An 11,488-nucleotide genomic window follows, 5' to 3' on the forward strand; every position below is an offset into this window, starting at 1 on the left:
TAAATTCATGCAAAAACAAATAGGCCTGAGACTGTAACGTGGTGATTTACCATGATCTCTGGCCATTTTCCCTACATAATAAAAACTTTGATCAGGGAATGATAATCAAGTAATAAAACCTGATTTTTATAAAATTATAGTGTGTTGTTGTTTATTCCTTATGCATTCCTCTATTCATTTATCCAATTACCTTTCTCAAGAACGTGTCTATTTTTGAAGGTGAAATATACAGACATTCACTTTTACCTTTACTGGTCTTCCTTAAGTATCTGTGGTGGTTCATTTCTTTACTATCAAATGAGGAGAGAGACACTGATCACACAAGTCAGAGTTGATATTTTTACTACCTTTTATGCAACAGGTTGAAATGATTCGATTTTTTATTTTATTTTTATTTATGTCACCTTTATTTAACCAGGTAGGCAAGTTGAGAACAAGTTCTCATTTACAATTGCGACCTGGCCAAGATAAAGCAAAGCAGTTCGACACATACAACGGCACAGAGTTACACATGGAGTAAAACAAACATACAGTCAATAATCCAGTATAAACAAGTCTATATACGATGTGAGCAAATGAGGTGCAATAAGGGAGGTAAAGGCAAAAAAAGGCCCATGGTGGCAAAGTAAATACAATATAGCAAGTAAAACACTGGAATGGTAGATTTGCAGTGGAAGAATGTGCAAAGTAGAAATAAAAATAATGGGGTGCAAAGGAGCAAAATAAATAAATAAAATAAATACAGTAGTGAAAGAGGTAGTTGTTTGGGCTAAATTATAGGTGGGCTATGTACAGGTGCAGTAATCTGTGAGCTGCTCTGACCGTTGGGTGGGCTATGTACAGGTGCAGTAATCTGTGAGCTGCTCTGACCGTTGGTGCTTATAGCTAGTGAGGGAGATATGTGTTTCCAGTTTCAGAGTTTTTATAGTTCGTTCCAGTCATTGGCAGCAGAGAACTGGAAGGAGAGGCGGCCAAAGAAAGACATTGTTTTTTTAGACCCCATCATAGCACTGGGGTCTTGTGAAGGTGGACCAAAGAGATATACATCTGCTGGAGCGCGTGCTACAGGTGGGTCTTATCTGATGCTATGGTGACCTGCAAATCAAGCTGAGTTCCTAATGGGGTTCTGACTTTACTAGCAGGGTCTTGTAGAAAACATGACATGGAGCCAGTGGGTTTGGCAGAGATTGTTCTAGGAGTATGAAGCCCCAATGAGGGCCAGCCAACGAGAGGGTACAGGTCGCAATGGTGGGTAATATATGGGGCTTTGGTGACAAAACGGATTGCACTGTGATAGACTGCATCCAATTTGTTGAGTAGGGTATTAGAGGCTATTTTGTAAATGACATCGCCGAAGTCGAGGATTGGTAGGATGGTCAGTTTTACAAGGGTATGTTTGGCAGCATGAGGGAAGGATGCTTTGCTGCGAAATAGGAAGCCAATTTTAGATTTAACTTTGGATTGGAGCTGTTTGATGTGGGTCTGGAAGGAGAGTTTACAGTCTAACCAGACACCTAGGTATTTGTAGTTGTCCACGTATTCTAAGTCAGAGCCGTCCAGAGTAGTGATGTTGGACAGGCGGGCAGGTGCAGGCAGCGATTGGTTGAAGAGCATGCATTTAGTTTTACTTGTATTTAAGAGCAATTGGAGGCCACGGAAGGAGAGTTGTATGGCATTGAAGCTTGCCTGGAGGGTTGTTAACACAGTGTCCAAAGAAGGGCCAGAAGTATACAGAATGGTGTCGTCTGCATAGAGGTGGATCAGACAGAGACTCACCAGCAGCAAGAGCGACATCATTGATGTATACAGAGAAGAGAGTCGGTCCAAGAATTGAACCCTGTGGCACCCCCATAGAGACTGCGAGAGGTCCGGACAGCAGACCCTCCTTTGGATTGGAGCTGTTTGATGTGGGTCTGGAAGGGATGTCTAACCAGACACCTAGGTATTTGTAGTTGTCCACGTATTCTAAGTCAGAGGTCCAGAGTAGTGATTTGACACACTGAACTCTATCAGAGAAGTAGTTGGTGAACCAGGCGAGGCAATCATTTGAGAAACCAAGGCTGTCAAGTCTGCCGATGAGGATGTGGTGATTGACAGATTCAAAAGCCTTGGCCAGATCAATGAATACGGCTGCACAGTAATGTTTCTTATTGATGGCGGTTAATATATCGTTTAGGACCTTGAGCGTGGCTGAGGTGCACCCATGACCAGCTCTGAAACCAGATTGCATAGCAGAGAAGGTATGGTGAGATTCGAAATGGTCGGTAATCTGTTTGTTGACTTGGATTTCGAAGACCTTAGAAAGGCATGGTAGGATAGATATAGGTCTGTAGCAGTTTGGGTCAAGAGTGTCTCCCCCTTTGAAGAGGGGGATGACCGCAGCTGCTTTCCAATCTTTGGGAATCTCAGATGACACGAAAGAGAGGTTGAACAGGCAAGTAATAGGGGTGGCAACAATTTCAGCAGATAATTTTAGAAAGAAATGGTCCAGATTGTCTAGGCCGGCTGATTTGTAGGGGTCCAGAATTTGCAACTCTTTCAGAACATCAGCTGACTGGATTTGGGAGAAGGAGAAATGGGGAAGGCTTGGGCGAGTTGCTGTGGGGGGTGCTGTGCTGTTGACCGGGGTAGGAGTAGCCAGGTGGAAAGCATGGCCAGCCGTAGAAAAATGCTTATTGAAATTCTCAATTATGGTGGATTTATCATTGGTGACAGTGTTTCCTATCTTCAGTGCAGTGGGCAGCTTGGAGGAGGTGTTCTTATTCTCCATGGACTTTACAGTGTCCCAGAACTTTTTTGAGTTAGTGTTGCAGGAAGTAAATTTCTGCTTGAAAAAGCTAGCCTTGGCTTGTCTAACTGCCTGTGTATAATGATTTCTAGCTTCCCTGAACAGCTGCATATCACGGAGGCTGTTCGATGCTAATGCAGAACGCCATAGGATGTTTTTGTGTTGGTTAAGGGCAGTCAGGTCTGGGGAGAACCAAGGGCTATATCTGTTCCTGGTTCTAAATTTCTTGAATGGGGCATGCTTATTTAAGATGGTTAGGAAAGCATTTAAAAAAATAACCAGGCATCCTCTACTGACGGGATGAGATCAATATCCTTCCAGGATACCCCGGCCAGGTCGATTAGAAAGGCCTGCTCGCTGAAGTGTTTCAGGGAGCGTTTGACAGTGATGAGTGGAGGTCGTTTGACCGCTGACCCATTACGGATGCAGGCAATGAGGCAGTGATCGCTGAGATCTTGGTTGAAGACAGCAGAGGTGTATTTAGAGGGGAAGTTGGTTAGGATGATATCTATGAGGGTGCCCGTGTTTAAGGCTTTGGGGAGGTACCTGGTAGGTTCATTGCTAATTTGTGTGAGATTGAGGGCATCAAGCTTAGATTGTAGGATGGCTGGGGTGTTAACTTCTTGAGTCGAGCCAACCCGGATCCGGTATCATGACTACAGCCTCAAGCCCATTACCATAACGCAACGTTAACTATTGATGAAAATCGCAAATGAAATGAAATCAATATGCTAGCTCTCATGTTTAGCCTTTTGTTAACAACACTAAATGCTAACTCAGATTTTCAAAAATATGCTTCTCTACCATAGCAAACTAGCATTTAGCGTTAGCATTTAGTGTTAGCATTTAGCATTAGCATTTAGCATTAGCATTAGCAGACAACATTTTCACAAAAACCAGCAAAAACATTCAATAAATAATTTACCTTTGAAGAACTTCGGATGTTTTCAATGAGGAGACTCTCAGTTAGATAGCAAATGTCCAGTTTTTCTTGAAAGATTTTTTGGGCTGGAGAAATCGGTCCGTTTGGTGCGTCACGTTTGGCTACCAAAAAAAAACTAAATTCAGTTATCCAAACGCCAAACTTTTTTCCAAATTAACTCCATAATATCGACTGAAACATGGCAAACTATGTTTTGTCACGGTGCTGACTTTTGCCCAATGCCTGCAGCAAAAGCCTCTACCCCGTCCTCTGGCTGGGCAGAGTACTTTGGGACTTTAGTTACTTCGGTGTAACAAGGGCCTTGCCGTGTGGCCCTACCAACCCTTCTATTTATTCGTAATGGCCCTTCGCGTGAGTTGGGTTTGTTCCTTCGTTCACGTTGTCACTCCCTTATTTTCCGGTCTAGTATGAGGCCTTGGATAGATATACTCCTATTTAAATATTCTTAAGCATTATGGATTCCTCCTATATTTCCTTACCCTCAAGATATCTTTACCTATGTATATATCAATACCTAATAACAACTCCTAGTAGTTATTATGCTCGTCAGCTAGTAGTCACTCGGAAACTAGTATTGGTTTATGTTTTGACTTTCTTAAAAATATATTGTTGTCCACACAATGAAATATTCTTTAGTGCAATCACTTTAACCTATAACCAGGGTCACTTTCTGTTCAGTGAGAGTGTCAAAGGCGTTTGCTCTCCAAATCGTTAATCTGGCCTAGTTGTCAAAGTTTCAAGCTTTTATTAAGTCACTCGGTTTTTTGTCTTATACACATCATTACAATTCAATGGTTATACAGTTTCTCAATACAACAATAATGCTCAATCAATCCTTAATGCTTTAAGCTATGCCAGATAATATTGCAAAACTTTAAATGCGTTAACACTTCTAACAATATTGACTAAATAGCAAAAATAGTTCAATTACCTTAAATGCTCAGCCCCTTGGTCACTTTCCCGTAATCGGTATTCTCGCAGCTATGACGCTAGATTCCGAATTCCAGTATCTTAATACACTTACAACTCTGAGTATGGACTCAATATATTGTAACTGGTATTTTGCTGTTTCCTTGTATTGCCAATCACATCTGTACCTGATGTCTCACTGACTGACCGCCACTTTGTCTGTATTCATGAGGTGTTTAGACCTCTGTGTTTCGTAGTCTCAGTCTCGGGGTCACCAAATTCAACCAAGTATATTCAGATAGTGATCCAATAAGTACATAGGCAAAATAATCCAATTCTCTAATATCGTTCTAGTCCAACAAAAAGAGTATAGTGCAATAGTAAATTTATCTGTGATGATTCTCCATATGAAGTCTGTCTCATATGTTAACGAGGATCATACTGTCTTATGATCTCTGTTCTCTTTATATACCTTTTTAAAGGGGAAGTTCCCACTGGTGCTGTAGACCTACGTAACCTTAGGCCTGTGTGTTAAACGGAAGCTTCCTATTATTACCATTTAAGGTCATGCACTACTGACTCTCACATTGCTGCTTCCGTGTTACTGTTGGCTGAGTCTACTCAATCATACCAGCTGGTTGTTTCTACCACTGGAGGTGGCGTAGGGGGTATGTTGAGCATCAGCTGGGAGAAGTCTATGATAGGTATCTCCTCTGCTTCCCCCCGTTGTCCAGTTTCTGCAGGTGCGGTCCATGGTTCCATGAGGTCCCGTGGATGTCCTGTGTTGTTGTCCCCATTGCTTGATGGAGTGGGCAGATTCTTTTCATCTCTTGTCACAGTTTAGAACCAATCCTCAAGGTGTTTTTCACATATCTCTTCAATGATGTATCGTTCCTGGAAGTATGAGTCTCCTTCTGTATCGCATGGTAAAATAATTGCCACTGGGAATTACGCACCAAATTAGACAAAGGACACCGGACGGCCCCCTGGCAAATGTATTCTCTTATGGCCAATCTTCCAATGATATGCCTACAAATACGACACAATGCCGCAGACATCTTGGACTAATGGCAGGGCACAGCCATATAAGGAGACCAGAGTAAAACAGAGCGTCAAAAATCCTGCTCATTTCCTGTTTGAGGTTTCATCTTGGTTTCGCCTGTAAAATCAGTTCTGGGGCACTCACAGATAATATCTTTGCGGTTTTGAAAACGTCAGAGTGTTTTCTTTCCAAAGCTGGCAATTATATGCATAGTCAAGCATCTTTTCGTGACAAAATATTGCGCTTAAAACGGGCACATTTTTTTTTTATCCAATAATCCCATAGGTTTTTTAATTTACATTTTTTTTTTTTTTAAATTTTACCTTCATTTAACCAGGCAAGTCAGTTAAGAAACATATTCTTATTTTCAATGACGGCCTGTTCAGGGGCAGAACGACAGATTTGTACCTTGTCAGCTCGGGGGTTTGAACTCGCAACCTTCCGGTTACTAGTCCAACGCTCTAACCACTAGGCTACGCTGCCGCCCCAGCAGAAGAGGTTAAGCATGTTCCAGTTTAGGTCGCCTAGCAGCGCGAGCTCTGAAGATAGATGGGGGGCAATCAGTTCACATATGGTGTCCAGAGCACAGCTGGGGGCAGAGGGTGGTCTATTGCAGGCGGCAAAGGTGAGAGACTTGTTTTTAGAGAGGTGGATTTTTAAAAGTAGAAGTTCAAATTGTTTGGGTACTCTGCAGGCTATCTTTTTTTGTTGTTGTTTAAAATAAAAAAAAAAGACCCATTTTTTCGCCCCAATTTCGTGGTATCCAATTGTTGTAGTAGCTACTATCTTGTATCATCGCTACAACTCCCATACGGGCTCGGGAGAGACGAAGGTTGAAAGTCATGCGTCCTCCGATACACAACCCAACCAGCCGTACTGCTTCTTAACACAGCGCGCATCCAACCCGGAAGCCAGCCGCACCAATGTGTCGTGCACCTGGCAACCTTGGTTAGCGCGCACTGTGCCCGGCCCGCCACAGGAGTCGCTGGTGCACGATGAGACAAGGACAGCCCTACCGACCAAGCCCTCCCTAACCCGGACGACGCTAGGCCAATTGTGCGTCGCCCCACGGACCTCCCGGTCGCGGCCGGTTACGTCAGAGTCTGGGCGCGAACCCAGGGACTATGATGGCACAGCTGGCGCTGCAGTACAGGGCCCTTAACCACTATGCCACCCAGGAGGCCCCCTGCAGGCTATCTTTGCAGTAGATTGCAACACCGCCCCCTTTGGCAGTTCTATCTTGTCTGAAAATGTTGTAGTTTGGGATGAAAATTTCAGAATTTTTGGTGGTCTTCCTAAGCCAGGATTCAGACACAGAGTGGCAGAGTGTGCTAAAGCAGTGAGTAAAACAAACTTAGGGAGGTGGCTTCTTATGTTAACATGCATGAAACCAAGGCTATTACGGTTACAGAAGTCATCAAAAGAGAGCACCTGGGGAATAGGAGTGGAGCTAGGCACTGCAGGGCCTGGATTCACCTCTACATCGCCAGAGGAGGAGTAGGATAAGGGTATGGCTAAAAGCAATAAGAATTGGTCGTCTAGAACGTCTGGAACAGAGAGTAAAAGGAGGTTTCTGGGGGCGATAAAATAGCTTCAAGGTATAATATACAGACAAAGGTATGGTAGGATGTGAATACAGTGGAGGTAAACCTAGGTATTGAGTGATGATGAGAGAGATATTGTCTCTAGAAACATCATTGAAACCAGGAGATGTCATCGCATGTGTGGGTGGTGGAACTAATAGGTTGGATAAGGTATAGTGAGCAGGACTAGAGGCTCTACAGTGAAATAAGCCAATAAACACTAACCAGAACAGCAATGGACAAGGCATATTGAAATTAATGAGAGGCATGCTTAGTCGAGTGATCAAAAGGGTCCAGTTAGTAGTGAGGTTGGTTTGGGTCACGGCGATTTAGACAGCTAGCCGGGCAATCGGTAGCAAGCTAGCATAGGATGGAGGTCTGTTATTAGCCACCTCGTGCGTTTCCGTCAGTAGGATTAGTGGGGTTCCGTGTGTCGTAGAGGGGATGAATCCAATTCGCAAAAAAAATACAAAAAAATAGATATAGTTATAGAGGCCCAAGAAGAAAAAAATGAAAAAAATAAATAATAATAAATTGTCCGATAGGTCTATTCAGATAGCAGCCGATAAGACAGCTAACGGTTAGCGGACTGCAGATGGGCGTTCAGGTAACGTCGCGACGGAGGAGCCAGCCGGATAACTCCCTCGGGTAGATAACGTCGGTAGTCCAGTTGTGAAGGCCCGGTGGGGCTCCGCGTTGGCAGTAAAACGGGTCCGGATAGGTTATTGTAGCCCAGGAGTGACTGATGGAACACTTCAGCTGGCAAGCTCCGGAATAATTGATGTTTGCTCCGGAATCGACGAAAGCCGATAGTCACACGGATAGCAGCTAGCGAGCTGCGAGATCCAGGTATCCAGAGTTAGCGCTTGAAATCCGGGGACATGGAGAGAAAAATAGGTCCGCTATGTTCCGGTCCAAGCCACGCCGTACAAAACTGGCGATAGATTTTCGAGCTAAAGGATAGCTGATGACCACAAACCGTGGTTAGCTGAATACTAACGATTAGCCAGTAAATAAGCTAACTAGCTGCTGATTAGCTTCTGGCTAGCTTCTGGATTAGCTTCTGGATTATTTTATGGTTAGCTTCTGGATTAGCTTCTGATTAGCTTCTGGTTAGCTTCTGATTAGCTTCTGGCTAGCTTCTGATTAGCTTCTGGCTAGCTTCTGGTTAGCTTCTATGGAGGATTACAGATTTGAGGTAAATAATATATATATTTTTTTAAATTTAAATATAAATTGGTGAAGCGGGTTGCATGAGAGTGTTTTGAAGATGAGTTTATGGAAAATAAAAATAAAATATATAAAAAGGTATGCAAAGAAAGTTGTAAATATATATATATATATACGGGACACGACAAGACGAGGACAAAAGACTTCTGAAGATTACTGGAAAGGAGTTAATGAAACACTATTATCTGATGTGTTTTGTGTAGGATTCTTCATTCCAGGGCTAATGGAAGTCCCCTACAGTATGTATGTTAAGGGAGACGTATGAGAACACGCCTCAAACAACTTTTATTAAATGGCTAGGATTAAATATCATTGATTCCTTAGGCTGAGAAATGTACTACATTTGCGACAGGAAAACGTATTACATTTAGAGGGGTGACAGGAACAATCTAAGGCGAAACAGCTATCACATATTTGTTGGACATTGGTACCAGGATAATTTTACATAATTATGGAAAAGAGAGACCATATGGGACTAAATTGTTAGACTCGGTGGCGAGATACATTTAGCTGTGTCTAAGGGTAGCGCATGCTAAATTAAACTCACATAAACATTGAGGTAGATTAAAACAAACTATTAATGATTTGAGGGAGTACAGTGGACCTATCATGATTTTCAGGTTTTGTTTGTAGTTAAAACTTTTGGCTTGCTGAATCGGTGTAGTAGAGTGAATGCTGACAAAAATGTTTTGTGTTTTTTTTCTGGGAAAATGGGGGTTTCATTGTCTCTCTTTGAAATGTTTCCCGGGGCTGTGATTTTGGGAAGAGTAGTGAGTGAGATTAAGGCCTTGAATTACCAAATTAAATCAGGCCTGGACACTTTTTGTTTGTTTTTACCTTAAGGTTTGCAAATACCCACACACAACACACTTGCTATGTCTATTTGTTGGTGTTTTTAAAATACTATGTTTGATTTGTGTGTTCTATTTCTTTTGGGTTTAATGAGTTTTCCATTTGTCTTAGTGCCAAGGTATCTTAAAGGGGCACACACTCACACACATGGAATTTTCAGAGTTTTAATTAAACACGTGAATTATTTTTGATAGACGTACTGGAAACCCGGGATACAACATGTATGAAATGTTTGATTTAATACGGATTTAAAATACTGATTTAAAGGTATTTTGTAATATTGATAATTATGATGAAGTTTGTAGTTCTTAGCCATATTTGTGCTTTGGACCAATGTGAAGAAGGAGAGGGCCTTTGACCAAGAGTAGGCTGCCTTAAGTCTATTTTCCTATGACCGTATGGGTACAATTATTTTTCTTTATGGAGTTCTTAAGGGTAATGATTTTAACTGTGCCCAAAATTGACTTAGACTTTTGGGGTATCAGGTTGATTACATACAATTATAGTAATTTAGATTAGGAATGCATTGAGATACTGATCTGTATTTATAATCATCGTCATTGAAAATAAGAATTTGTTCTTAACTGACTTGCCTAGTTAAATAAAGGTAAAATAAAAAATGTTGATGTGTGTTAAATTGAGGGATAGGACCAATTTGAATGACTGAGCAGTGTCATTCTAAATGTTGGTTGGATAATTAATTGGGGTTTTGATTATGATTTGGAAACTGAAGGAGTGATTTGAGTTTAGTATGTTAATAAATATATGCGTGAAGCAATTAATGTATTAGGGATTGATTGTTTTGATTGCTGTTATGAACTAAAGATGTTGACACTATTCTCAGCATGCGATGATGAGTGGAGAGGGTGAACTCTGATCCGGAGAGTAAAACTGATCCTAATCTATTTGATCTATAGGCATTGCCTTATAAATAGTGGAATCATAATGCTTGTCTTGGGTCATGTTCATTAGGCACCAATGGAATACATTTTACTTTAACCAGGAGTCACTACCTGGATTTGTCCAACAAGATATGATCATTTTTGTTTCTGGATGCTGATCCATTGGAGTGTGATAGATAACTAAAGCTTATTTAATTAAACTCCATTGTTGCAGGCACTGCATTTTGCATTACATATGTGCTTTTCACTGTCTATGAAGATATAGCTTTGAATCTCATAAACTGTATGCATCTTTTGCTTTTCTTCATGGGTTCGTACAGGAGACTGTGTATCATAACCTTCCCAGACAAATTGCTAGAATGCTTAGAATATGTATTGTAGGTTGAAATGGGAGACAGTGCTAATTTCTTGTAAGGTGTTATAGCAGCCGGGCCACATGCAGGAACCCATGCAATGAGTTATTGCTTTTATGCTTCTTGGTTTATGTAGAATGTATACATTTTCTACATGTGAATGAATGTTCTTAAATCTTGTAATTTTATTTTAAATTGAGAGGGTTCTCAAAATGGGGGATTATGGTGGAAAATTGCAAGATTGTTATAATAGATTTACGAATCTCCTGTCAGTGTTATCTCCCATAGGCCCATCCTCAGTAGAACACACAAAACACACACACACACAATAGTTATAAGAATACTCTATTATGTTGCATAAAACAACAATTTGATGCAATAAAAGCATTATAACATAATCTTGCAATTTTCCACCAGTCTCCCACCTAATGTAAGGATAGTTGATTCAAATCCAGAAAGTCACTACACCGTTTGTGAAAACCATACTGTGCACTTATAATCCTTTTATAAATAAATTCATACAGCATTTTCAAAGATCATCTGCAGCTGCATGCATGTGATAGATCTCCTTCAGTGTTGATTAACTATATTTTTTACCTTTACACTGGAACTTACAGTACAGGTGACTTCAGTAAACTATCTGCATGTTGGAATGATGTGTATAAACCCTGGATTGCAGATGCTATATAATGGCCGATGGTGGGTTTTGAAGCCACCAGCCGCCATTTTGGAATTCCCCAGAAGGAGCAGTCCTCCATAGGAACGAATAGAATTCTACAGTATTTTAATTAAATGTTTTTAAGTATTTATTAAAAACATATATTGAAGTATTTCTCTGTTGTAACATTAGTACTCTCTAAAACATATGCATTTTCATGTTCAATTC

Source organism: Oncorhynchus keta, chromosome 3, assembly GCF_023373465.1.
Source record: "Oncorhynchus keta strain PuntledgeMale-10-30-2019 chromosome 3, Oket_V2, whole genome shotgun sequence".
NCBI lineage: Eukaryota > Metazoa > Chordata > Actinopteri > Salmoniformes > Salmonidae > Oncorhynchus > Oncorhynchus keta.